This window comes from Dasypus novemcinctus, assembly GCF_030445035.2.
Source record: "Dasypus novemcinctus isolate mDasNov1 chromosome Y unlocalized genomic scaffold, mDasNov1.1.hap2 SUPER_Y_unloc_3, whole genome shotgun sequence".
Classification (NCBI taxonomy): Eukaryota; Metazoa; Chordata; class Mammalia; order Cingulata; family Dasypodidae; genus Dasypus; species Dasypus novemcinctus.
Window position 1 is genome coordinate 38,042 of NW_027261979.1, and position 27,730 is coordinate 65,771.

The 27,730-nt window shown below is 38.6% G+C and overlaps 1 pseudogene; it reads left to right on the forward strand.

Annotated features, from left to right (window-relative positions):
• Positions 1–10,246: 10,246 nt before the first annotated feature.
• Positions 10,247–15,000, forward strand: LOC139438614 (calcineurin subunit B type 1-like; annotated as a pseudogene).
• The last annotated feature ends 12,730 nt before the right edge of the window (positions 15,001–27,730 follow it).

Consider the following 27,730-nt stretch of genomic DNA (forward strand, 5'->3'; position numbering starts at 1 on the left):
AGATCACTCATTATTGGTATACGGAAATACTACTGATTTTTGCACAGTGATCTCATAATCTGTGACATGACTGAACTCATTTATAAGTTCTAGAAGCTTTGTGGTAGACCTTTCAGGGCTTTCTATGTATAGGTTCATGTCATCTGTAAATAGTGAAATTTTTACTTCTTTTTTTCCAATTTAGATAGATGCCTTTTATATCTAGTTCTTGCCTCAGTCTTGGGCAAGTTCTAACACAATATTAAATAGGGGGGCTGATAGTGGGCATCCTTGCTTTTTTCTGATCATAGAGGGAAAGATTTTAGGATTTCACCATTTTAAATGATGTTTGCTATGGGTTTCCATATATACCCTTTACAATATTCAGAAAGTTTCCTTCTCTTCCAATATTTCACAGTGTTTTTATCAAGAAAGGGTGTTGTATTTTGTCAAATGCTTTTTCTGCAGCTATACGTACGTTCATGTGAATTTTTTTTCTTTTGACATGTTTATGTGTTATAGTACACTGATTACTTTTCTTATGTTGAACCATCCTTGCATACCAGGGATGAAACCCACTTGGTTATGTTGTATAATTCATTTGATGTATTTACGAATATGATTAGCAAGTATTTTGTTGAGGAATATAGCATGTAGTTTCATTAGAGAGATTGGTCTGTAATTTTCCTTACTTATATTGTCTTTGTTTGGCTTTAGTATTAGGGTAATGTTGGCATCATAGAGTGAGTTATGGAACATTCCTTCTCTTTCAATTGTTTTGGAAGAGTTTAAGCAAGATTGGTGTCAGTTCTTTCTGGAATGTTTGTTAGATTCACCTGGGTAGCCATCTGGCCCTGGGCTCTTCTTAATTTGGAAGGTTTTAATGAGTGATTCTATCTCTTTACTTGTGATTGGTTTGTTGAGATCTAAACTTCTATCATCAATGTAGGCTGCTTATATGTTTCTAGAAATGTCCATTTCCTCAAATTGCCATCCTTATTGGCATATAGTTTTTCAAAGTATCCTCTTATTAAAGTCTTATTTCTATGAGGTTAGTGGAGATATTCCTTGTCTCATTTCATGGTTTTTGCCTTGACATTTTTTCTTTCTTAGTCTTACTAAGGATTACTTTTATTGATCTTCTCAATGACCCAGCTCTTGGTTTTGTTTATTTTTCTTGTGCTTTATTATTTTCTACTTCATTCATTCTCCTCTAGTCCTTGTTAATTATTTCTTTCTTCTTCCTTTGAGATTAACTTGGTGCTTTTTACTAATTCCTCCATGTGTGCAAATAGGTCTTCAATGTTAGCCCTTTCTTCTTTTTAGATGTATGAATTTATAGCTATGAATTTTCCTCCCAGGACAGCTTTTGCTTCATTGCATTAGTTTCATTATGTTGTTTTGTCATTTTCATTAGTTTCATAGTAGTAACAGATTTCTTTTGAGATTTCCTCCTTGACCCATTGTTTGTCTAAGAGTGTGTTGCTTGACTTCCATATCTTGGTGCCCAATCTGGGTCTCTGACCCTTACAGATTTCCAGCTACATTACACTGTTGTTAGAGAAATGATTTTGTATGATTTCAATCTTTTGAATTCATGGAGGCATTCTCTGAGGCCTAGCATGTGGTTTATCTTGGAGAATGATCTATGTGCACTGGAGAAGATTGTATATCATGCTGTATTTGGGGGTGATGTTCTGTATATGTCTATTAGGTCCAGATCATCCAGTATATTATACAAAGTCTTTGTTTCTGTCAATTCTCTATTGAAATGTTTGATATAATGGTGATAATGGTGTATTAAAGTCCTCCACTATAATTGAGGAGACATCTATTCCTCCACTTACTTTTTTCCAGTGTTTGCCTCACATATTTGATTAGGTGACTATGGGAAAGGATTAATTTAATTTTCACAAGGGGCAGCCAGAACAGTCTCTGATGTTTAAGGAAGGAGGAGGGGGGTTCCAATATCTTTTGCATGCCAAGAATTTGAAAAAATGGTGCTAAAATGAGGGAGTGCTAATAGTGAGGGCTGAGGGCAGGGCTAGAGCAGGGAGAGCCAATGGTGAGGGCTGGGGGTCAGTGCCAATAGTGAATGTATACCCAATTTGAAAAGTGCACCGTAATGAAAGCAGTGCTGAGCCCATCAGCCCACCAGAGTGTAATGAGTGTGGGAGCAGGGAATTAGCCTGAGAACCAAGTAAACTAGTTAGATCTTATGGGTAGGCTGTAACCCCTGAAGTTCCCAATCAATGGCGAATAGGGAAGGGACTTGCTGGTTAGATTTAGGTTATAAATATCACTGTTTCTTGCTGTTTGGCACACCAACCATTATATCCAGGTTGAGCACCCATTCTTGCAAGGTCATTAATAAAATTATTTTCTTCTCCACAATGAGGTTACGTTTTGTTTTCTTATAGGTGCTGCTCTCTTTCTAACAGTGCATAAATGCTTTATGATTTTTCTTTCTCCTTCAAAGATTACCGCGTTTACTAATATGTAGTGTCCATCTTTGTTTCTTAAAATAGTTTTGCAATTGAAGTTCTTTTTGTCTGATATTAGTATAGATAGCCCTGCCCTTTTTTTTTTTTTTTTTTTTTGGTTATTATTTGCTTGTAACCTCTGAGTCTAAGCTGGGTTTCTTGTAGACAGCAAATACACGGTCATATTTCCTTATCCATTCTTCCAATCTGTGTCTCCTGACAGATGAGTTTAATCCATTAACATTCAATGTTACTCTCACGGAATTATTTACATTAGCCACATTCTATGTGGACTCATGTATGGTATATGCTGTTTTTATTTCTCCTTTTGTCTTTTTAGTTGTTCTTACATTCTCATCCAATTCTATGTCTCTATTTTTTTCTTTCATCCTACAGAACTCCCTTTAGTATTTCTCGAAGGGCAGGTGCTTATTGACATACTCTCTTAGTTTATCTTTATCTGTGAATATTTTAAGCTCTTTATCATTTTTGAATGCCATCGTTACTGGATAGAGCATTCTTGGCTGGTAATTTTTATTCTTCCTTTAGTACCTTGACATTTCATAACACTGACTTCTTGCCTCCCTGGTTTCAGATGGGAAACCAGCACTTAATCTTTTTGAGCTTCCCTTGTATGTGATGTTTCTCTTTTCTCTTACTGCCTTAACTATTTTCTCTTTGTCATGAGCGTTGGATAATTTGACAAGTATATGTCTTGGGGTAGACCTGTTGGAGTTTATACATTTGGAGTGCACTGTGCTTCCTGAACCTGTACATCAGTCTCCTTCAATAGGTTTGGGAAATTTTCAGTCATTATTTCCTGCAACACCACTTCTGTTCCCTTTCTCTTCTCTTCTCCTTCTGCCTTCTCTTTTCCATATGCCTAAAATGCATACGTTTGTGCATTTGTGTTGTCATTGAAATCCCTAAGTCCCTGCTAGAGATTTTTCTATCTTTTTACCTATCAGTTATACAATCTGTTTCATTTCACATGTGCTGTCTCCCACACAGTAATTCTTCCCACTGTTTCTTCACATCTGCTCTTATTTGCCGAAAGTGTATTTTTGATTTCTTGGATTATGCTATTCATCACTATATATTTGTTTTCTTTTTTGTTAATGTTTACAATTTCTTTGGTATGCTCTCCAAATGTTTCTTAGTATCCTTAATCTCTTCATTCACTTCATTAAATTTATCCATGATATTTGTTTGGAGAGCTTTGATTAATTTTTCCATATTCTGCTCCTCTTCCTGGTTTTTATTGTTAATTGGACTGGTCCATGTATTCTTGATAATTGGTATGGTTTCTAATTTTTTTTTGCTTTCTGGTCATCATTTTATCTTTGTGGGTTTGTTAATCTTCTCCCTCTTGCCTCAGGGTTTTTTTTGGGGGTACTGTTTTTGTGTGTGTTTTAAGTTTTCTCTTCCATACTTTGTTCTTCTATATTCTATTTCTTTGTCATTTTCTGTTACCTTGAAGGAAAATATTAGGGCCAGCAAAAGGAAAAGAGATAAGAAAAGAATATGTGTATAGTAGTATTAGTAATAGATTTTAGCAGAAGACCATATAAGACCTAGTAGAAAAAATATTAAACTCATGTAAGCAGTGTATAGTTATAGGAATAAAAAGATGGAGCCCCTACAATGAAATGAGAAACAATATGGAGAAGAATATTGTATGAATTAAAGGTTAGCAGGATCAGGAAAGAGGGAGTAAAGAAAGGACAATAACATAAAGACTTAATAAAAGATAGAAAACAGAATAGAAGTGTTAAAAATCAAGAGCCAGAACAAGTGGGGGCTAAACAAAGAGAGGTAGAATGGAAGAACAACAACAGATAGAGGAAGGTAGAAAGGTGTAGAAAGGAAAAGAGGTAGCACTGGTAGCCAAAATCAGTACACACAACAAGGAGGACATTTAGGAAGAGGAAGCACAGAAACAATAAAGAATTGGCAATAGAGAAATAAAGAAAAAAAAACAGTAGAAAGAAAGAAAGAAAAAAGGCTGGGGATAAACAAGATAACCAGGGGGGAATAAACAAGCCCTCAAGCAGACAGTCAATCAAACAATTAAAAAACAAAACAAAAGACTTCCCTCTTAAGCTCTTATTTAGGGAAAATAAGAGACCCAAGGGAAGGTAATACAAGGATAATTTCTTTCCCTGTCTCAAAGTAACAGCCAGATCTTAATACCCCAGTCAGTCACTACTCTAAGAGGAGCTGGAAACTGAACCAGAGACCTTGCACATTCAAGACTGAAACCCTTCACTTAGCCAAACCATGCAGCTGGTCAACCTGTCTGCAAAACGTCCCCTTCCTGGGACAGAATTGACTCTTTGCAGTTGAATAAACTGATTAGGAATCTGTCCTTCCCCATTTCTCCCTTCCTCACTTCTCTCTCTCAGGGCAGCAAGAAGCCCATGTGAGAGCTCACCTCTGAAATTCACATGGGACCCTGGTGAATAAAATTGAACTATGGAAAATAATGACTCTCAGTCTTCCTAAGAAAGAGCATGCACACCTTGTCAGGAACTTTAAAAATGCTCTTGGAAGGCTACCAAGCACTTCCTACTATATCCCTCCCTTAGGTGCATTGCACAAAATTATTTAATTGCCTGGCTCCACTTTATTCCCAGAGGTAACCACAGAGGTTAGGTAAATCTGTCTGCCTCAGCAGATTTACCTCTCTCTTCTACATGGTTTATCTTCAAGTTAGCTGGTATGCTCCTTAAAGCTCAAAAAATCAGGTCCAGACAATTGAACCCACACTCGTAGAATGCCTCTCCACCCTTCATCAGAACCCTCCCATTCTTGGAGTTTTTCTCCTCTGGCTGTGTGATCAGTGAGGTTCATGGAAAGCTGACACTTCTTGCCCTGTGGAGGGTCAGATGCCCAGGGTTTACCTTGAGTTACCACTGTTTTTGTCGTGTTTTCTCATTCTTGATATCCAGCAGCCTCCTATTTGTGGGTTCCCAAAACAGCTCACTTAGGCAGGATATGTCCCCACTCTGTCATTTTTTTGTAGGAGAGAGGAAGGTTCACTTTTCTGACATCATCTTGCCCTGTCTCCCCCTGTATTTTCAATGTCACATTTATGGAGTCTAAATCTCCTTAAAAATAAAAAAATTAAAAATTAAAAAAATTTTAAAAGCAAAGTCATTATACAAAAGCCATTTTCAGTAATTTGCTGTGTCCAGTCCTGGCACTGGGGAAGAGAATTTTTTTTTTTCTAATTTTTTTATTTTTTATTGACTTTGTAATAATATTACATTAAAAATATATATGTGAGGTCCCATTCAACCCCATCCCCCCACCCCCCCCTCCCCCCCCCAACAACACTCGTTCCCATCATCATGACACATCCATTGGATTTTGTAAGTACATCTTTGGGCACCTCTGCACCTCATAGGGACACCATACATAGAGAGAGTAATTTTCTGATCTTTAGCCTCTTCTTGCTCTTCTATTGATGCTGTACAGTGTCCTACTGGCTTCCAGAGTATCAAAATAGAAATTCTTCTGAATTCTAAAGTCATGAGTTTTCTTTCCTTTCTTAAAATGACCTAAAATTGTCTTTTTTTAAAGATACATAGATCACAAAAAGTGTTACATTAAAAAATAAAAGAGGTTCCCATATATACCACACCCCAACTCCCTACTGCCCCCACATCATCAACCTCTTTTATCATTGTGCCATGGCTTTCAATGGTTTGGGTAAGACTTTTCTCATTAATGAATAAAATATCCATTGTTCATTGTTGATTTAACTATTCATAAACTCAGTTAATTAACTAATGGCTTAAATCCCTGAAATACCTTCACAGTACCAATAAGGCCAGTGTTTACTTGACTAGAGAACTGGAAACAATAATTAAGCCAAGGTGACACATGAACTTAACTATCACCATCCACCCTTATCAACTTGACACTATAAATATCTCTTTAAATCATACTTAGTCTCTAAATAAAAGTAATAGCAGTCATACTTTTGCCTAAAAGAATTCAACATTTTTTTTACATTTTTACCATCTTTTTTAAAAAGATACATGAATCACAACAAATGTTACATTAAAACATATAAGAATTTCCCATATAACCCACACCCCACCCCACTCTCACTCATTCCACATCAACAATCTCTTTAATCATTGTGGCACATTCATTGCATTTGGTGAATATATTTTGGAGCACTGCTGCACTGCATGGATTATAGGTTACATTGTAGTTTACACTCTCCTAGTCCATTCAGTGGATTATGGCAGTATATATAATGTCTGTCCCTGCAATATCATTTGGAACAACTGCAGATCCTGAAAATGCCCCAAATCACATCTCTTCTTCCCTCATCCAGCCCTTAGCAATTCCTGTGGCTAATCTCTCCACATCAATGATACAATTTCTTCCTTTGCTAGAGTCACAATAGTTTGATAGTATAATACCAGTAAGTCCACCCTAATTCATATTTTATTCATTCATCCTGTAGACCCTGGGATGGTGATGTATACACCACCTCTAAATCAAGTCAGGATGTGTTTCTCCTCCTTGCAGTTCTGTGTACAAACATGAATGCCCTAGAGAACCCAGACATGGATGAAAGTCTTTGGATAATATTACTTCTTAAAACTGGTGTCCTATAATTTAAACACTATGACAGAGAGTTAATACATCTCTGTTATATGATATGGGGGTAAGACAGCATAGTTGTTTGATATATATGTACTCCAGAAAATAATATTCTTCAAACTGATTCATTCCTGTGGCCTTGAACCTATTGTCGATGAGAGCATTTGATTAGATTACTTCAGTAGGGCATGACCCACTGTGGGTCTTAATCCTCTTGCTATAGTCCTTTATAAATGGATGACTACAAAGAAAGGAGACTGAGAGGAACCCTAGAGGCTGAGGGAGGAAACCACAGAACCCAGGAAGCTAAAAATGATAAGACCCAGATGAGTCTAATGCCTTGATTTGGATATTTTATGGCCTTAGAATTGTAAGCTTATAAGCCAATAAATCTCCATTATAAAAGCCAACCCATTTATGGCTTATTGCCTTGGCAATCTTTAGCAAACTAAAACAGAAATTTGTGCCAAGAGTGGGGTGCTGCTATGAAAATACCAAAAACGCTATAAGGTTTTTTAAATAGGTAAAGGGAAGATTCTGAATGAATTGTGAGAGGGTTAATAGAAAAGGTCTAGACTGCTTTGAAGAGACTGTTGGTAGAAATACAGATGTTGAGAATACTTCTGGTGAAGCTTTAGACAAAAATGATGAATGTGTTGTTGCAAACTAGAAGAAAGATAACCTTTGCTTTAAAGTGGTAACAATTTTGATAAAATTGACATCTAATATTATATGAAGGCAGAATTTGGAAGTGCTGAGTTTGGCTATTTAGCTGAGGAACTTTCCAAACTAAATGTGGAAAGTATGACCTGGCTTCTCATCCCTCACTTGAGAGGAAAATAATAAGATGAGAACTGAACTCCTGGGCACACAGGAAAGAAATTGTTGGTTTGGGAAGTTCTGAGTTTCCAGAAAATGAGTCCCCAAAGAATAGTACCCCATGTGAGATTTAATTAACCATAGAACTGCTCAGTCATTTCATTACAAGATAGGATTGGAAATAAAGTTATCCTGTGAGAATAAGGTCTTATTACCTAAGGGACTGTACCCCCACTGTGCTGCATGTTAAAAGGACTAGGTTTTTGTGCAATCTGTATGACCAGTTCCTCTGCCAGTCTAGTAAGAAATTACCAAAATGGGAGAGATTATGGGAAAATGACTTAAAAAATAGAAATGTGGAAGCTGAGGTCTGGACTGAAGACATCTCAAGCCAGGAGAATATACCCATCCCTATGTGCAGAAGGAGGAGAATGACCTGGCACTTGAAGAAGGTAGGCCTTCCACCCAACTCTTCAGGGCCAGTGCTACCAACCAACCTTCAGAAAGGATGGAGCACATTCCCCAGGACTGGGAAGGGTAAGGCCACCACCCTCAATGTTCTGGGGAGGTTGAGTCTGTGCTCCAGAAATTGGAAGAGTCTGGCCATCAACCCTGTGTTGTCAGAGGGTGAGGTCTAGAGTTTGTCTGCAACTCTGTTGCTTTGTAAGGGTGGATCCTAGAATGTGGTCACTGGAAAAGTTTTTGGAGGGTAGGGCTACCACTCCATCAATCCCCAAGAAGAAGAATGGTTTTATAGATGATTTTCAGCCTTAAAATCTAGTGGAGTGTGTTTTGGAGGTTTTTGAAATTGTTTTGTATACAGGAATCCTATATTCCTTAAAATTGCTCCCTATGGTAATGGGAACTATATATTTTGACAATCCCTCTTTGTATTTTGGAAGCATATATAATTTGTTCTCAGTTTCAAAATCCACAGCTCTAGGGGAATTATGCTCAACCAAAGACCACACCTATAACCAAATTTGATAAGAGTTTTTACTTAATGTTGCAGTGGAGTTAATGTACTTTGCATATGTGCAACAGGAAATAATTTTCCTGAAACTGGTCCATCCTGTTGGTGTGAACCTGTTGTAGATGGGATAAGTTGATTTGCTTACTTCAGTAAGATGTGAGCTAGAGTTGATCTTCTTTAAAAATGCATGTGACCTTTCTACACATGCCTCTTCTGTCACTTTCACTATACCTGTGTTTGGTTCTGGGTCTGGTGTAAACTCAGGGAACCTGGATATCTGGATTGTCCATATGACAATCCTGAGCCTCAGCAGACTTGTAACTCCTACCCTGTGGTTCATTGGACTTACCCTGCCCAGCTAACAGGATGGTGAAGAAGGTCAACTACCACACCAGGGAGCCAAGAGTGCCTACAGCTGCAAACAGAGAAGTGCATCCATCATCCATGTGGAATCTAAACCCCCTCTGATATAGAGGTGAAGTGGACATAACCATTCCAGGGTATGGATTAGAGTGGACTTACTGATATGCTACTATGAAACTATTGTGATTAGTAATGGAATAAATTGTAGCATTGATGTGGAGAAAGTGGCCATGATAGCTGCTGAAGATAGGGAGAGGGAAGAAGAAGTATGATGTGGGAGCATTTTCACGACTTGGAGTTGTCCTGGGTGGTACTACAGGCACAGATGCTGGACATTGTGTGTCCTGCCATGGCCCACTGGGTGGACTTGTGGAGTGTGTAAAATACAATGTAAACCATTATCCATGTGGTGCAGCAGTGCTCCAAAATGTAGTCACCAAATGCAATTAATGTGCCAAGATGATGAAAGAGGCTCTTGATTTGGGGCAAGTGGTGTGAGTGGGATGGGGGTATATGGGAACATCTTATACTTTTTGAATGTAACATTAAAAATATAAAAAAAATAAAAAAAGAGTGAACACAGCTTTTTCATGCCCTGAGGTTGTGGGTCATCGGGAGCCACTGCAGTCTGTTGTCACCTCTCTGGCATTAGCGCAAAGCTACAACCCCTGAGACTCCTGGCCCCGTCTCCTGCTCTTCCCCTCCTTTCTCTCTGCCTTTTCCCCCCTTTTCTCTCCCCCTCCCGTCTTTGAATCTGCATTTTAATTTCTTTTCTTTTCTCTGCTTCCTCCCATCCCCACCCTCTCCCTCTCTTGCCCAGTCACCCCACCGGTGGCCCAGGCCCCAGGGCGCTCCCTTCGCCCTACCGCACCCACCCTCCCCCGCGGGGGCCTGAGAACAGTAGCCGCACCAGGCCACCGCATTTGACCCCTGGCTTGCTGCTCCAGCCTGTCTAAGCGCCCACATTCTTCTCCAACAGAGTGAGCCGTAGGACCTGCTGAGCAAAATGGGAAATGAGGCAAGTAGCTTTTGGAAATGTGCTCACACTTTGATGCTGATGAAGCTAAAAGGTTAGGAAAGAGATTTAAGGACATCGATTTGGACAATTCTGGTTCTTTGCATGTGGAAGAGTTCATGTCTCTGCCAGAGTTACAACAGAATCCTTTAGCACAGTGAGTAATAGATATATTCCACACGGATGGGAATGGAGAAGTAGACTTTAAAGAATTCATTGAGTGAATCTCTCTGCATGTGGTGCAGCAGTGCTCCAGAATGTCTTGGCCAGGTGCAGTGGATGTGTCATGATAATAGAAGAGGTTTTTGATGTGGGAGGGGTGTAGTGGGTGGGGTGGAGGTATATAGGGACCTCATATATTTTATTTTATTCTATTTTATTTTTTCACTATCTTTTTTCAAGTTTTTTAGATCACAGAAAATGTTACATTAAAAAACATGAGGTTCCCATATATCCCACTCTCCACCCCCACCTCCATCAATTTTAATTGTATTTTTGAAGATACATCGTGCCCAAAAAATGTTACATTAAAAAATATAAGAGGTTCTTATATATCCCATCCCCCCACCTGACTTCTCCCACATCAGCAACCTCTTTCATCATTGTGGCACATTCATTGCATTTGGTGAATACTTTTTTTTTTTTTTTTGCTGTTCACATATTATGTTTTTTTATTTATTCATTTTCTTAAAAAATATTACATTCAAAAAACATGAGGTCCCCGTTTACCCCCACCACTCCCCCCACAGTAACATTCTCCCCCATCATCAAGACATATCCATTGCGTTTGGTGAGTACATCTCTGGGCATCGCTGCACCCCCATGGCCAATGGTCCACACCATAGTCCACACTCTCCCATGTTCCATCCAGTGGACCATGGGAGGACATAATGTCTGGTAGTTGTCCCTGCAGCACCACCCAGGACAACTCCAAGTCCAGAAAATGCCTCCACATGTCATCTCCTCCTCCCATTCCCCGCACCCAGCCGCCACCATGGCCACTTTTTCCACACCAATGCCACATTTTCTCCATTATTAACCACATTAATTCATGAATAGAATATCATTAAGTCCACTCTAATCCTTACTGTATGCCTCTTTCCTATGCACCTTGGCTTGGTTGTGTCCATTCCACATCTATGTCAAGAGGGGGCTTAGATTCCACATGGATACTGGATGCAATCCTCCTGCTTTCAGTTGTAGGCACTGTAGACTCCATGGTGTGGTTGTTGACATTCTTCAACTCCATGTTAGCTGAGTGGGGTAAGTCCAATAAATCAGAGTGTAGGAGCTGAAGACTGTTGAGGCTCAGGTTCTGGTTATCATATTGTCAGTCCAGTGATTCAGATCCCCTAGATATATCTTAAACCCCAGCACCAACTACAATTCCAGTAAAGTAGCAGGAAAGGCTTGTGAAAAGAGATCACATCTGAGTCCAGCTCCATCATGCAGAAACACCAACTCCAAAGAAGGGCCAAATGACATGACAGTGAACTCCATCTGCCATGACCATAAAACCTGTTGGTCTCTTTAGCCCTCAGAAGAATAAATACCTGGGGTTGTATCTACTTTATCTGTCTCTGAGACTCTGTTCAGGTGTGCATAAGGGCAATCCTTCTGACAACCTCCAGACTCTTTTTTAGAGACTCATAACCATATAAACTCATTTGTCCTTTCCATTTCCCCCTTACTTTAGGTCAAACAGCCTTTTTAACTCCTGTTATTATATGTAGACAGGGATATTCTGCTGGTCTGCATTGAACCTTTAATTCAAGGTCATTTTCTAGTTACATCATCAGCTGGTACTTGGTAGTGATCCCTCGGTGCCAGGGAGGCTCATCCCCGGGTGTCATGTTCCATGCTGGGGTAAGGCAGTGCACTTACATGCTGAGGTTGGCTTTGATACTGGCCACATTTGAGTAACACAGAGGCTGTCAGGAGGGAACACTTAGGCACAGTGCTGCTCTAGGCATTGTTCTTATTTCAGGTGTATAGGCTTACAAGCATAGTCATTAGTATCAGGGGCTCACTGTTGGACCCTCATTCATTCCTGGTCCTTGCTGTTGCACCCGAGGGACTGCTGCTGCTCCCCTAGGGACCATGACAGAGCCCCCCCAGCCAGGAGCCCAGTACCCCCTCAGCTGTTGTTTTTAATTGTTTCCACTATGAGTATATCCAAATATTTCCATGCACCCTGGACACATGCCCTGTATAACTCCCTGTCACCATATGTCCCCTGTCAATAACACCCCATACCAGTATTCCTCCACTGCCATTGTTGAACCATTCTGTGATCCAAAACTTCCTGAAAAGTGAAGCCCAATATAATGTCAGGTTCCCTTACTAGTAAAATGGAATATAGCAATGAGTTTAAAGGTTAGATATAGAATACATATTGATTTGGAAAAATTCTACATCCTATCTTTTTCTTTTCTTTTTTCCTAATTATTAAGCTTCTCTTAACAAGAGCCATAGATCACAGTAATTCATATATACAATATACAGTACTCCCACATATCCAATATAAACCCTTTTCCCTTCCACAGCCATAATCTTTTAACTTATTCATATCACATTTACTGAAACTGATGTACAGATATTGAGACAATAGCTTTCAAAAAAGGTAACATTTGTGATTACATTGTGGTTTATACTTTAGGCTATACAGTTTTCTAAATTTTTAGTTATCCTATGTTTTACATTATGGTTTACATTATTAGTCTGCCATCCCCTATATGTTTTCAGTGTAATATTACATGTTTTATATCCATCCTTGTGTACACTTGTGAAACACTTCTATTGCCCTCACAGTTACGTTGGTTCCATCTATTCAATATTTAATTCCCCCTCCCCTTGGGGCCCACAGTGACAGTCAATCTTCACTTCTTGAGGAGCCATGTTCAGATATACTTGCAACAGTGTTGAGGGCTTGACTTGCTCAACTGCCCTAATGCCCTGGGAGCCACCATTTCTCTTGAGAGATACAGTTCCCTCTATTTGATGGCATTAGTCCTCCACAGGATGTGGGTCTACCTTCACTCTCATTATATGGGTCTCTACCCATGGTATAACCCACTCTGGCAAAATGAGCATTCACATATTCACTAGGAGTCTGTCCTACATCAGATTATCCCCTTTAAATATCTTAAACAGGTAACTTTCCTAATTATATATTGAAAAGGTTTTCTCAGCATTATACTCTCAACCAACACCTGACATTTTCCTAAGTTCGTATGTTGTCCCACCCTCCCCCCAATTTCTTGGGCAATATTATCCATCTGCCCATTCCTAGACCCCCTCAAGCTCTCAAAGCCCCATCCAAAGGTAACCCAATGCCCCCATTTTATCCCTTCCTTGTACACATACTTACCTCCAGCTTATCCATAGATTTCACCCATGTAGATGTCAGCTTACATCCTTCCTCTATCCCCCGATTTCCTGTAAGCCTATCTTCCAGTCTCTAGCTCTCTGAGGCAGCTTGCTTATTTCATGTCACTGAGGTGATGTAGTATTTGTCCTTCAATGCCTGGGTTACTTCACTCAACATAAGGTTCTCAAGATTCATCCATGTTATCACGTGAGTTTGTAGTGTATTTGTTCTTAAAGCTGAGTAGTATTCCATTGTATGTATATACCACATTTTATTGATCCTCTCATCTGTTGATGAGCATTTGGGTTGATTCCAACTTTTGGCGATAGTGAACAATGCTGCTATGAACATTGGTGTGCATATATCTGTTTGTGTCCTTGTTTTCAGTTCTGCTGTGTATATACCCAGCAGTGGAATTGCTTGGTCATATGGCAAATCTGTGGTTAGTTTTTTGAGAAACTGCCAAACTGTCCTCCAGAATGGTTGGATCCTTCTGCATTCCCACCAGCAGTGGATGAATGTTCCTATTTCTTCACATCCTCTCCAGCATTTGTATTCTTCTGTTTTTTTCATAGCTGTCAATCTTATGGGAGTAAGATGGTATCTCATTGCAGTTTTGTTTTGCATTTCCCTGATAGCTAAAGATTTGGAGCATTTTTTCATGTGCTTTTTAGCCATTTGTATTTCTTCTTTGGAGAAGTGTCTGTTTAAATCTTTTTCCCATTTTTTAAATGGGTTGTTTATCTTTTTATTTTCAAGATATAGGAGTTCTTTGTATATGCAAGTTATAAGCCTCTTATCAGATATATGGTTGCCAAATATTTTCTTCCATTGTGTAGGGTCCCTTTTTACTTTCTTGACAAACTCCTTTGAGGTGCAGAAGGCTTTAATTTTGAGGAAGTCCCATTTATTTATTTGTTCTTTTGCTGCTTATGCTTTTTGTGTGATGTTCATGAAGCCATTTCCTATTACAAGGTCTTGTAGATGTTTCACTACACTGCTTTCCAAGGTCTTTATGGTCTTGGCTCTTAAATTTAGGTCTTTGATCCATCTTGAGTTGATCTTTGAATGTAGCATATAAAAGAAAATAAAAAAGAAGAAAAAGAATTCATTGAAGGAGCCTTTTAGTTCAGTGTCAAAGGAGACAAGGAACAAAAGTTGAGGTTTGCATTCCGTATCTATGACATGGATAAAGATGGGTATACAGCTGAAGGTGATGGTGGGGAACAATCTGAAAGCTACACAGTTAATGCAAATTGTAGACAAAACCATAATAAATGCAAAAAAGGATAGAGATGGAAGAATATTCTTTCAAGAATTCTGTGCTGTTGTAGGTGACCTAGCTATCCACCAATAGATGATGGTAGATGTGTGACTCTTTTAAAGAGTCCTACCAGACACTTTTCCTTTCTTCTCCATCTCTGAAGATCTGCTCGAGATGTCCAGCATTGCTCTTTGTGTGTATTTAAATGGAAGTATTTTTCTCTGTGAAGTCACATTTTCCAACATGAGTCTTATGAAACCAACCAAGTGTATTGAACTCTTATTCTCTCAATAACCCTGTGTAGCATTTTAAAGTCTAAAGAATAAAAAAATGAAAAGAGCTTATCATTGTGGTGAAGAAAGAAAAGGTTTTCGTTTTTTAATTTATTTTTCTTTATCTCTACTAACCAGAAAGTATCTATATATATGTGTGTAAATATTTATATATAGATATATGTAGCTTTCTGTATATGTAATTGGTTGGCTTTAATTTAATATACATGATTTAGGAACAAAATGATAGTGTAAAAAGTGCCAAGCTGAATATAAGTGTTCAAAATCATGGATATATACATCCTTACTTTTATTTCACACAGTTTTATATATAGATAGAAGAATGTGCAATTTGAGTTTTTTTATTAAGCCAGCTATTTACTTTTTCCTGTGCTTTCTCCTTTGAAAGACTGACAAAGCATTTGTTAACATCCCATTATTTACCTTAATTACACTTTTGTAAAAATGGAGTCTGCAACTTTATTTATATCTATGAATATATCTATCTATCTATCTATCTATCTATCTATCTATCTATCTATCTATCTATCTGTCCATCTATCTATCTATCTATCTATCTATCTATCTATCTATCTATCTATCTATCTATCTATCTATATATATATATATATATATCCAGGGATTATGTCTCATGGCAGAGCTGCTTTTAATACATCTCTTCCTGACAGAGTATAGTTCAGTGCTTTTGCCAAGAGCTAGTCTTCTGTTCATATTGTGATTGCACAATGTTGATGGCTGTTTCATTCTGTGACTTTGTAACTCAGAGACTTGATGTTTATTAAATGTTCCTGAGTAAAAGTTAGTTATGTGCAATGGCTATTTTATAGAAGAACAGACACTGTCTGAGGCAATCATGATTTAGCTTGTGCATTACTTAATAAAGAATACCTGAAGGAATCATGTAACTGCATAGGATATACAATTTCGTTTCATGATATGGTTAAATGATTTGTCATTAAATTTATGTGTGAACCTTGGATTTCCCTTCTGTGTTTTAAAAGCCTTGGAGCTTATCTAAATAACTGGTGATATTTAATGTGCGTGAATGGATCTAAACACCCATACATACTTGTGATATAAATGGGAGAAATTTTGTTAATCTACATGCCACAGAAGAGCAAAGTTTTATCCAAATTTAAATCCCTTTAAGTTTTTTACACAGGCATAGAGCGTGGATGACATTTTCTTCATCTGTTCATACAATTTGTAATGAATGATAATAACGTAATAAATTTGTGTAACATAAAAAAATGAATGAAAACAGACAGAGGGGCTGCAGAGAAAGAGAGCAGAGGCTGAAAAAACAAGCTGCAATAATTGAAGCAATGAGAGCCAGAGAAGACTGATGCCCAGATTTGGACATTTGCAGGACCTCAGAAGAGTAGGCTTGTAAGTTAATAAATTCCCATTGGAAAACACAAATATATTTCTCATATATTGCCTTGGCAGTCTTCAAAATCTAAATCAGTTTGGGAAGAAAATAACAAAATTTGAATTTATGTACATATGCAAACCCTCAAAACATTTTTTTTTAAAGTAAGAAGTTGCATAGCCATATTAGTCCCTTTTTTCTGCTACTGTTCATGTGGACATGGCTTGTATATATAATTACCTTCTCCCACTACTGATTCCATATTTGTCTTATGCTCAGCAAGCACCTCCTCAAATCCTGGTTATTAGCTTCATGGGACAACACAAACCATCATTGCTATAGGGTCTGGTACATTAGTAGTCCTACCTGTGTTGTGTGGGGTATTAGTCAGGAATCTCTAGGGAAACAAAACCAACAGGAAATGCCTGTAAATAGTATAATTTTAATAAAATTGTCTCAGGCAACCATGGGCAGGCTGCAAGTTCAGAGACTCTGATGAAGGTCCTGGATGAGTTCCCCAGGAGATGCTGATTGTCTGAAGTAGAGATGGCAATTCTTTCTCTGAGAACTGAACTCACTTCTCCTATTAAGGCCTTCATCTGATTGGATAAGACATCAGCCTTTGCTGACAGCAATGTCCTCATTTGATTGTAGATGTAACCAGCCATCTATGCAATCAACTCACTGATCATTAAAGTCCATGAACTGTCTTGTATTAATATTATAATGAGCCCAGTGCTTGCTTGAACAACTAACTGGGCACCATTAACAGTCCAAGTTGACACATTAGCCTACACAGTCCATCACTTGTCAACTTAGCCACCATACATATAATTTCAAAACATTTTCAACCCCTAAATAAAAATAACAGTGATATATTCTTTTCCTCCTAACAATACTCAATTGCCCTGCATACAAACAGAAACACACTAACCCCCTCTGCCCCACCCCCAGAATACTGTGTAAGTTCTTTGGTGAAACTCACTCATAAAATTGGCATCTTTAAATACTATGACATAAAACTAAAACAACTTATATGGTAAGGGGAAAGATAGGGAAGAGAACAAGATATTCATTTTATATACAAATACAAACATATTCATAACAAAACAAGGAAGAAACATTCATGACTATTACAATCTTTTATCTGTAACTGGTCCTATGTTCAAAGTTCATATTTACAACTTACTTCTTCCACTACCCATTCCATGTTCCTTTTACCATCAGCAAGCACCCCAGAATACCGTGGTTCTTTGCCTGGTTGGAAAATCCAAACTTCCATTCCTGATTTTTCTGAGCCTTTATTAGTACTACCTTGATTATGTTTCATAGTTTTCCACCGTTTTTCATAAAAAGCCATGCTAGTGCTAAGTACCTAGATGCCCTAGGGGACCTTCTGCTTTACCTCCATGGGTACTTGCAGTCCTATATCCCCTTGATAGGCCAGATGAATCACCCCAGCCAGTACAGTAACTCCTTTCTTTCCTGTTGATTCAGAGGCATGGGGAGCCCAAAGTTGACAGGTAGCAGTCTTACTTTCCAGTTAAAATCAATTCTTGTTTTCCCTGGTAGAAGCACTCATCCTTTTGGAATGAATAACTGTAGACCAGAAGAGCTTAAGCCTCCAGGCACAAGTAGCATAAATCTTCTAGAGAATCACCAGAAGTAATAGTGAGAGGTACCATTCCCATTTCCATACATTGAATCCTGATTATGGGAGAAATAGCACCATGGAGTCAATGCTGATTTAGAGCATGCAGAGCCTCATGGAGAACATTGCCCCAGCCCTGAAAAGTATTGCCACCTAGTTGGCACCATAATTAAGTCTTCAAAAGGCCATTCCATGGTTCTTTCAATTCGGCTATTTCAAGATAATGGGGCACTTGGTAAGACAAATGAATTCCATGAGTATATGCCTGTTCTTGCACATCATTTGTTGTGAAGTATGTTCCTTAATCAGAAACAATGCTGTATGGAATGTCATGGTGCTGGATAAGATATTTTGCCATCCATAGCTGATACTTTTGGTAGAAGCATTGTGTGCAAGTAAGGCAAAAGTTACTCATAGTATGTGTCTATTCCAGTTAAAAGAAATCAATGCCACTTCCATGATGGTAGTGGCCCATCATAATCAACCTGCCACCAGGTAGCAGCCTGGTCACCTCAGGGAATGGTGCCATTCCAGGGACTGAGTGCATGTCTCTGCTGCTGGCAAATTGGGTCCTCAGCAATGGCTGTAGCCAGGTCAGCCCTGGTGAGGGGAAGTCCATGTTGCTGAGCCCATGCATAACCTCCATTTCTACTACCATGTCCGCTTTGTTCATGAGTCCATTGAATAAGAAAAGAAAATCCGGGGAAAGAGGGTGGCTGTTATCCACAGGTGGGTCATCTTATCCATTTGATTGTGAAAAGCTTCCTCTGCTGATGTCACTCTGATTAACGTTCAGAAGGCACAAAAGTTTTCATGTTTCTGCCCACTCAGAAATGTTTATCTGCATACCTCTTCCTCAGACCTCTTCGTCCCCAATTTTCCAGTCATGTTCCTTCCAAGATCCTGATCATCCAGCCAAACCATTGGCAAAAGCCCATAAATCAGTGTACAAATGCACTCTGACCATTTTTCCTTTCAAGCAAAATGAACAACCAGATGAATTGCTCAAAGTTCTGTAAACTGAGAGGCTCTGCCATCACCGCTGTCGTTCAGGGACTTCCCAGCATTAGGCTGCAATTCTGTAGCCCTTTACTTTTGGATGGTAATTCCATATTGTGCAGAACCATCTGTAAACAATACCTGAGCTTTCTCTTCCTCAGTTTACTGATGATAAGGAACTCACCAAGAGGCCATAACTGTCAGCTGGAACAGAGAAGGAAATGTGGCAGGAATGGGCATTTGGGGCACTTCCTCATATAAACCATTTGTGCCCTCAGGAACCCTAGAGCCATATATCCTATATACAGTTTCCACTTTATGATGAAGCAAAGCTGTGCACAGCCAACTTTCTGGTTTGGAGAGTCAGATAATACCCATCTTATGAGAGGCATGTCAGTTAATTCAGTGATCTATGGCTAACCATACTATCTCTACTAAGACCCAGTAGCAGGCCAAAAACTGTTTCTCAAAAGGAGGGTAGTACCTGCAGAGGATGGAAAGGCTTTGCTCCAAATTCCTAAGGGTCTGCATTGTGATTCTCCTATAGGGGCCTGCCAAAGTTTCCAGATAACTTTCTATTTGTGAGTGATGCTTCCAGCACCTTTGAATCTCTTGGATCATACGGTTCAAGTGACAGTGCAGCTTGCACAGCAGCCTGGACCTGTCATAATCTCCTCTTGTTCTGGTCCCCACTTTAAACTAGCAGCATTTCTGGCCACTTGGTAAATGGGCCAGAGCAGCACATCTAAATGTGAAATATGTTGTCTCCAAAAGCCAAAGAGGCCAACTAAGCATTGTGCTGGTTTCTTTATTTTATTTTATTTTAGAAGAAAGCAGATACAACAGTTTATCCTTTGCGTTAGAAGAAATATCTCAAACTGCCCCAGACCACTGAAAAGCAAGAAATTTCGCTAGGTGGAAAGTCCCTGCATTTTTGTTGGATTTATCTCCCATCTTCTCTCATACAAATGTCTTACCAGTAAGTCTAGAGCAGTTGGGACTTCTTGCTCATTAAATCCATTCAGGGTAATATCATCAATGTAATGAACTAGTATGATGTCATGTGGAAGGAAGAGATGATCAAGGCCACTGCAGACAATATTACAACATAGGGCTGGAATGTTGATATTTTGTTGAATAGGACATTGAACATATACTTCTAGCCTTGCCAGCTGAAAGCAAACTGTTTCTTGTGGTCCTTACTAATGGCAACCTAAGAAAAAGCATTTCTCAAACAAAATCATCCTTGATGGTGGCAGTGATCTCTGAAATATCTGCCCATAACACTGGTTACTTTTTAATTAATACTTTTCTATGTAGAGGCAAAACTCCATCAACCACCCCATCTCCATAAGCCCCTACTCTAACTTGTGGATCACCATGAAAATTTGGGTCTACTAGAAATAATGTCACTCTGAGCCAGTGTCTAATCATCCCTAAATATCTATTTATTTCCTTTTCCCCAATGCTCAGTTACCATAGTAAAATGCTGTAGATCCTTTTGGCTAAGGCTGGAATAAAGATTTACATACACATTTTTTTATAATATTCCTTTGGGAGGGGACCCAGTCTTTCCCTTATTCAAAGGTCTCTGGGTCTGTAAGGTGTCTCAAGTCCATGAACTGATTAAGGGGTCTTGGCTCTCTGTTTCTGTAATTCAAGTTAGACTTTGGTTCACTCAACATAGAACTCTTCTGCTTATACAGATCAAGTAGAAATTTAGTAGTCTGGACATCTATTTTATTTCTAGGCACCCCATATCTATTAGCCAATGACAGGATGACAGACTATTTGATCACTGTTTTGGGTCTGCTTTACATTGTTGTAGCCACTCCCACCTTGTCTTTGGCATCTAAGTCTGCCACTTGACTTCTCTTTGTCTTGGATTTGATCCTGCCCGTAGTGTTTATGGACCCTAGTTCTGTGACAGCAGTTACCACAGTAAAATCTGACCCACAGAGAAGAGCAACCACAGAGCTCTTCAAGGAAGTTTGAGTTAGTCCCACCTATTTACACTTCACAGTCCTGGTGAAAAGTGTGTCCTCTGTACACTCCTAGTGTGGGTGGGCAAGTTTTAGGTGGTAAACCCACCCTAATGTACCAATCTCTCTAAGCTTTGACTCCCCTCATCTACAGTATACCAGGTCAATTCTGTCATCTTAACCTCAGACATTGTTGGCCACTTTGTGATCCCAGTTTCAGGCAGCCATCTGAACAACTTCATGCTACGTTAAATCCAGAATCTCTATGTAGGGTACTCATATTAAAAAATTCAGTTTGATACATCTTTATATTCCTTCCACAATTATCCCACATCCTTAATATCCATTCCCACACTTATCCCCCTGATTTCTGTCTATATATATATAAATTGGAAAACCTACACAGTTCTTTTGAAGTACAGTGCCCTTCTTCATGGGTCATACTTTGTACTTTACCTTTGGGAGCTTGTGACTTTAGAAATAGGTCTGGAGAAGCTGGACTTGGAGTTGTCCTGGGTGGTACTGCAGGGACAGATGCTGGACATTGTACGTCCTGCCAGGGCCCACTGAGTGGACAGGCAGAGAGTATAAACAACAATGTAAACCATTATCCATGTGGTGTAGCAGTGCTCCAAAATGTTTTCACCATGTGCAAAAAAAATAAATTAATAAATAAAAGAGATATGTGGCCCAGAGCTGCAAACCTGGCTGTACTCAAGAGATATAATTGGTGTAGTTCACCTTGGGGAATTAAATAGAATCCTTGCTGAGGGAAAAAAAAAAAGTAGTGTCCCTAAGGGGATTTCTTTGCAGTTTTATCTCATGAGACAAAATTAATCTCTTCAAGTGGGGATTAGATGGCAGATGCCTTGGAGCAGATTGGATATTCAGTAGTTTTCTAATCAGGGCAGGCTTAATGTTGGGTGGCCCTTTTCTCATGATGTGGAGGAGGTCTTGTGGTTTACTCCTCATAATAGACCATTACAGGATTATCTGGCAAATTTTCAGCAGAATTTAGGGCTTAAATATCACCAACCCATATATCTCTATCTCAATCATCATGATTCCACTCTTTTCCAAACAATACCCTTATTTTAATAGCAGACACCCTATAAGGTTAGAGATTTCCAATTCCGTTGTAACTCTACTACTCACACAATGAGACTCTGAGTCTGGATTTCAGAGATCTTAAGTCTGCAGATGCATAAAACAAGATTTTCTCTCAGGGCCCACAGAGAAATTTTCACCCATTCATGTGGCATTAACTTGCAAATTTGAAGCTTTCAGCTCATCACTTTTAAAAAAATAACTATCCAGCATATTTAGACAGCCAACACCACTGTAATTTTAACTCCATACAACTCCATTAAGATACAACTTACCAGGGGCTTACCTTTTATAAGCATGAAGGTAGTCTTACCAGTGGTTTTAGTTTGTATGTCTCTATTATCATTTCATGCCACAGACTGTCAGTCATCTCTTTATTATTGGAAATGAAGTAATTAGTGCCCATGAATCTAATCAGAGTAGAGAGTCAACTGCAAAAATCCCAGGGTGAATTAAGGAACCTTATTTTTAAGATTCTCTTTCTTGAGAACCACTCCCAGTACCAATCTATTCTTTAGGGAAACAAAATTAATAGAAATACCTGTCAATAGAATGAGATTTTCTTAAATTGTCTTACATGACACGAGGATACACAAGTCCAAATATCATAGGGCAGACTTCAAGCCAAGTACTCTGATGAAGATTCTTGATGAAGGTTCCCCAGGAAATGGTGACTGTCTAAAATAGAGATAGGAATTCTCTCTCCAAATGCAGAAATCACTTGTCCATTTTAGGACTTCCACTGGTTGGATATGGTTTTACTCATTGCTGATGTATCTCTCTTCCCAGTTAATTGTAGATGTAACCAGCTATGTATGCAAAGAACTCACTGATGATTAAAGTCTGTGAAATATCCTTGTATTACAAGTAGCACAGTACCTGTTGATCATACACCTGTGCACTATTACCTGGCCATGTTGACACGTTAACTTAACCATCACAAGTTGTCTCCCATTGACCTTAATCCCATTTTATGACATTAATAAGAAATTCCTTCTTTATCTCAATTGTGTAATAACTGTCCTGTTTCTCTTGATAATCAGGATCAGTCATTCCAGTCACTACATTATGTAAAGTAATTTCTATAGTAATTCAGAAGCATGAGTAAACCAGGTAGCAGTATTAACTTACAGTTCAAGGGAATCATTGTTTTCTCTTTTGGTGTAAGCACACCTTCTTTTGGAACTTTGATATGTAGAGTTGCAGAAGTTAAAGTCATGGGAACAGGAAACAAAATGTTTTCTAGTGGGCCACTAGGTATTGCCACTCACATTTCCACCCCTTGATGTCTGGACCCCATGATCCTGGGTATTTGAGAAATGGCTCCATAGAGAGGATGCTCACTTAGAGTTTATCCACTCTCTGGAGAATACTTCCCTAGCCTTGAAAGGTATGACACCTAGTTGTCAGTATAATAGGTCTTTGAAAATCCATTCATCTTTCTACCAATCCACCTGTTTAAGGATGATGTAGAGTATTATAATGGTACTGACTGTATTTTCTGTGAAGTGGATTCTTTGACCAGAAGTAATGTATCTAGAATAGCATGACAGTGACTAAGGCATCCTATAAGTCCAAAGATAACTTTTGGCAGAATCATTGCAGGCAAGGGAAGCAAACCTGTACCCGAGTGCATATCTATTCCAGTATAACCAAATGCTGCCTTTTATGATGGAATTAGTCCAACGTAAGCAACCAGAAACCTATTCTGGTCATTTCAAAAAATTGCATTATTTTGGGGGCTGCAATTTCTGCTGATGCCACTGTCACCTTCTAAGATCCATCTGTTTTCTGCATGGGTCAAATAGGGGAATTGAACGGGGATATGGTGGGAATTGCCACCTCTACATCCTTCAAGTTCATGCAAGTAGCATTAATGTATAAAAATCCCCCAAGAATGTTGTTTACTTTTTTGTAGAAACTGTACAAAATTTATTTCAAAAGAAGCTGTGTATTATAGAAATTTTATATCAAAAGTATAGGACTCCACTCTTCCCACTCCCATACTTCCCCAATTAATGCCATCTTTCATTATTGTGATACATTAGTTACAACTGACTAATACATTTTGAAGAATTACTACTCACCATGGTCTATATTTTACATTACGGTTTACAATTTGCACCACATAATTTTATAGGTTTTGACAAAATGTATAATAGCCTGTATCCATCATTGCAATATCATGCAGAAAGTACCCAAATGCTCCATATACCACTTATTCTTCCCTCTCCTTCCCTTTGGTATCTCTGGTGACCACTGTATACCAATGTCACCAGTTCTTCCATTACTTTAATAATAATGTCTACTTTAGTCGATAGTCACTTCCCCCCTTATGTTTGTTGATTCCTCAGTCTTGATCATTTTGGGATAGTGATGCCCACTTTTTCTCCTATTGAGATTTAAGTCTCTGGGACATTTGGTTAATATGTATAGTGCTAATTATGGGTTCAAATAAAAGGGTAGAAGAACCATGTATAGGAAAATTATAAATAAAACGATCTCTGATACATTGGGGAGCTAGGTTAACATATATTCCAAGGTAAGCCTTACTGAGAGATTGCCAATTTCCTGGAATTGTCTACCCTGCCTGTAGTTTCTAGATGTCTCTAGAGCCCTCACAAACTCCCCTGCTTGAGGCACTGTTTACTGTGGCAATCAGTGAGATCCTTCTGAGATGTGCATAGTGTAACCTCTGGAATGACCTACTAACTGACTTTGAAATCACTTAGCCATCACAACTCATTTGTTTTTAAACAATGATCAAGGTCAATGATCAAGACCTTTGATCAAGGTCTTTTTCCAAATGCATTGCAAGTTGGTACTTGATAATAATCTCTCAGTGTCAGGGAGGCTAATCCCCAGGACTCATACCCCATTCCAGTGAAAATGTATGCTGTGTTTGGCTTAGAGAGAAGCCAGGCTTCAGCAACAAGGAGGCTAGCAGGAAGTAACTATTAGGCAATATATACTATTAGGCTAATTTTCAGTTTCACAAGAACAAGGATCTTAAGTACAGCTATCAGTATCAAGGGACTGGAATAATTGTCCTCCCTCACTAGGCACAGCCCATGCTGTGCGACTGTATTACAGAATATAACAAGACTCCCCAGGATGAGAACTCCCTATTCTTTGGGTTATTGTATGAGTCTTCACCCACTGAGACAACACCCCATGACCACATGAACACATTCCTATTCCATAGAAGCATATCCCAGGTAAACTCTTCCCTACACATCCCCCCACCACCAACACCCCACACCAGTGGTCCTCTCCTGCCACTGTTGCAACCTTTCTGCAATCAAAATCCTCGGCTCAAATACAGCAAGATAATAAATAAAAACATTTTATAGTATACCTTCCATCACCATAAAATCTGTTATGTTCTTTAAATACATGACAATTTCTTCTGTATGTTCCTTGTCTTTTTTTCACTTATTTTCCAGGAAGATTAGGTTTCAGAAAAGTCATATGGAAAATACAGGAGAATCCCATAAAACCCCCCTCTCGGCCTCTAACACTTTCTCTGATTAAAACATCTTAAATTTGGAGTATGGTACATTTGTTGCAATTAATAAACAAAGAGGTTCCAAGGTGGGGAGGGAAGAATAGGTGTAATATAGGGCATTTTTATGGCATTGGAATTGTTCTGCATGGTTTTACAATGGTGGATACAGCCATCATGCAGTTTGTCAAAACCTATGAAAATGTACAGTGTAAAACTAAATCCATAATGTAAACCACTGAACATGGTCAGTTGCAATGTACTTTTCTCCTGATTTACTATTTTGTTAGTTAGGTTCAGATCTTATGAATTCCACTTGGTCTTTTCTATGAAGGTAGGGTACCAATGTGGGTTTGTCCCATTGCAGAGTATGTATATCTCAGTTATGCATTCTAGATATGAGGAAATAACCATAAAATGAATTTGGGGACCAGACAGACCACTTCATTGATCTCCTGACCTTCAAATCCCCTATTCTGACTGGTTGACCAATGTGGTGACATTTTGGGTCTTCTAAAATTAATGCTGCTTAGATGCAATGTCTAATAACTATCCCAAGTTTCTGATCATTTCATTTTCCACATTGCACAGTCACCCTGGTAAAAGGCCTGGGTTTCTGCTTTGTAAAATATCTCATCTGGGAACTGATTGAGGGGCCATGACACACTGTTTTCATTTTTATTCAAGTTAGATTTTTGTTCATTTGACCTAGAAGTTTCTTACATGGATATATGAGAACTCAGTATTTTATCCATCTATTCCATGTCTAGAGATCTTTTGTTCAACATCCATTGCCATAGGATGTGATGAGTACTTTGACTTGACTGCCCATAATTGTCTTTAGCAATTAAGTGCTGCCATATGATTCCTTCCAATCTATGATTCACTCATCCCTTTTGCTGCTTTTTCAGAAGTTCCCACAATAACAGGACCTAGAGAGAGGAGCAACCACAGAATACTTCCAGAATTGATAGACCTGCTCTCACAAAAATTTTGCCCACTGTGTTTGGAAAGGTGTGTGCTCTGGATATTCCTGGGGTGATTGAGTAGGTCTACATGATAATTCCACTCTAGCATTCCAGTATCTCTAAGCCTTTAGATCCATTCATCTATATTATACTGGGATAGTTTTGAAATTTTGACTTTATGTAATTTAAGCTAACTTCTTTTTATAATAATAAACTTTATTTTTAAAGAAGTTTAGATTCATGGAAAAAAATTATACTGAAGGTATAGAGAGTGCCCATACAAATATACAAATACACTTATAATTTTCCTTATTATTAACACCTTAGATTAGTGTGCTACATTTGTTGCAATTGATGAACCAACATTGTTGCATTGCTACTAACTAGTTATAATTTAATTACATTGTGGTTTATGCTTTGTGGTGTAAAGTCTATAGGCTTTGGCAAGTCTATGAACAAACTGTAGAATGCCATGAACAAACTATTAGAGCTCTTTATACTACTTCAGGCTACAACATTGAATTCCCATGTTTGTAGGGTATATAGGTATAGATGTAGATATTTATACATGTTTTGCATCTGCTAATATTTTGTTGTGAAACTTTAATGTTTATATTCATGGTGGATATTTTTCTTTCATTTTCTTTGTTGTATTTCTCATTTTCCAGTTTTGCTATCGTGGTAATACTTACCCCCAAAATGTGTGTGTTTTAGATATTAGGTGGAAATTCTTTGGGTGATGACACACAAACCGCCAGTCGGCTGAGAATGAAGAAACAACAGCTTTATTAGATCAAAGGACTTAGTGGGCAGATGCAAGAATAATGGTGGAGGGGTGTGTATCTAATCCAACCTAAGCTTCTGCAAAGATTAGCAGAGGGGAGGAGAGGAAAAGTCTTTGTTCCAGGGGCTCATCTTTATTGTGACCCAGAGAGGAGGAGGAGGGTTTTTCAACAGACACTGG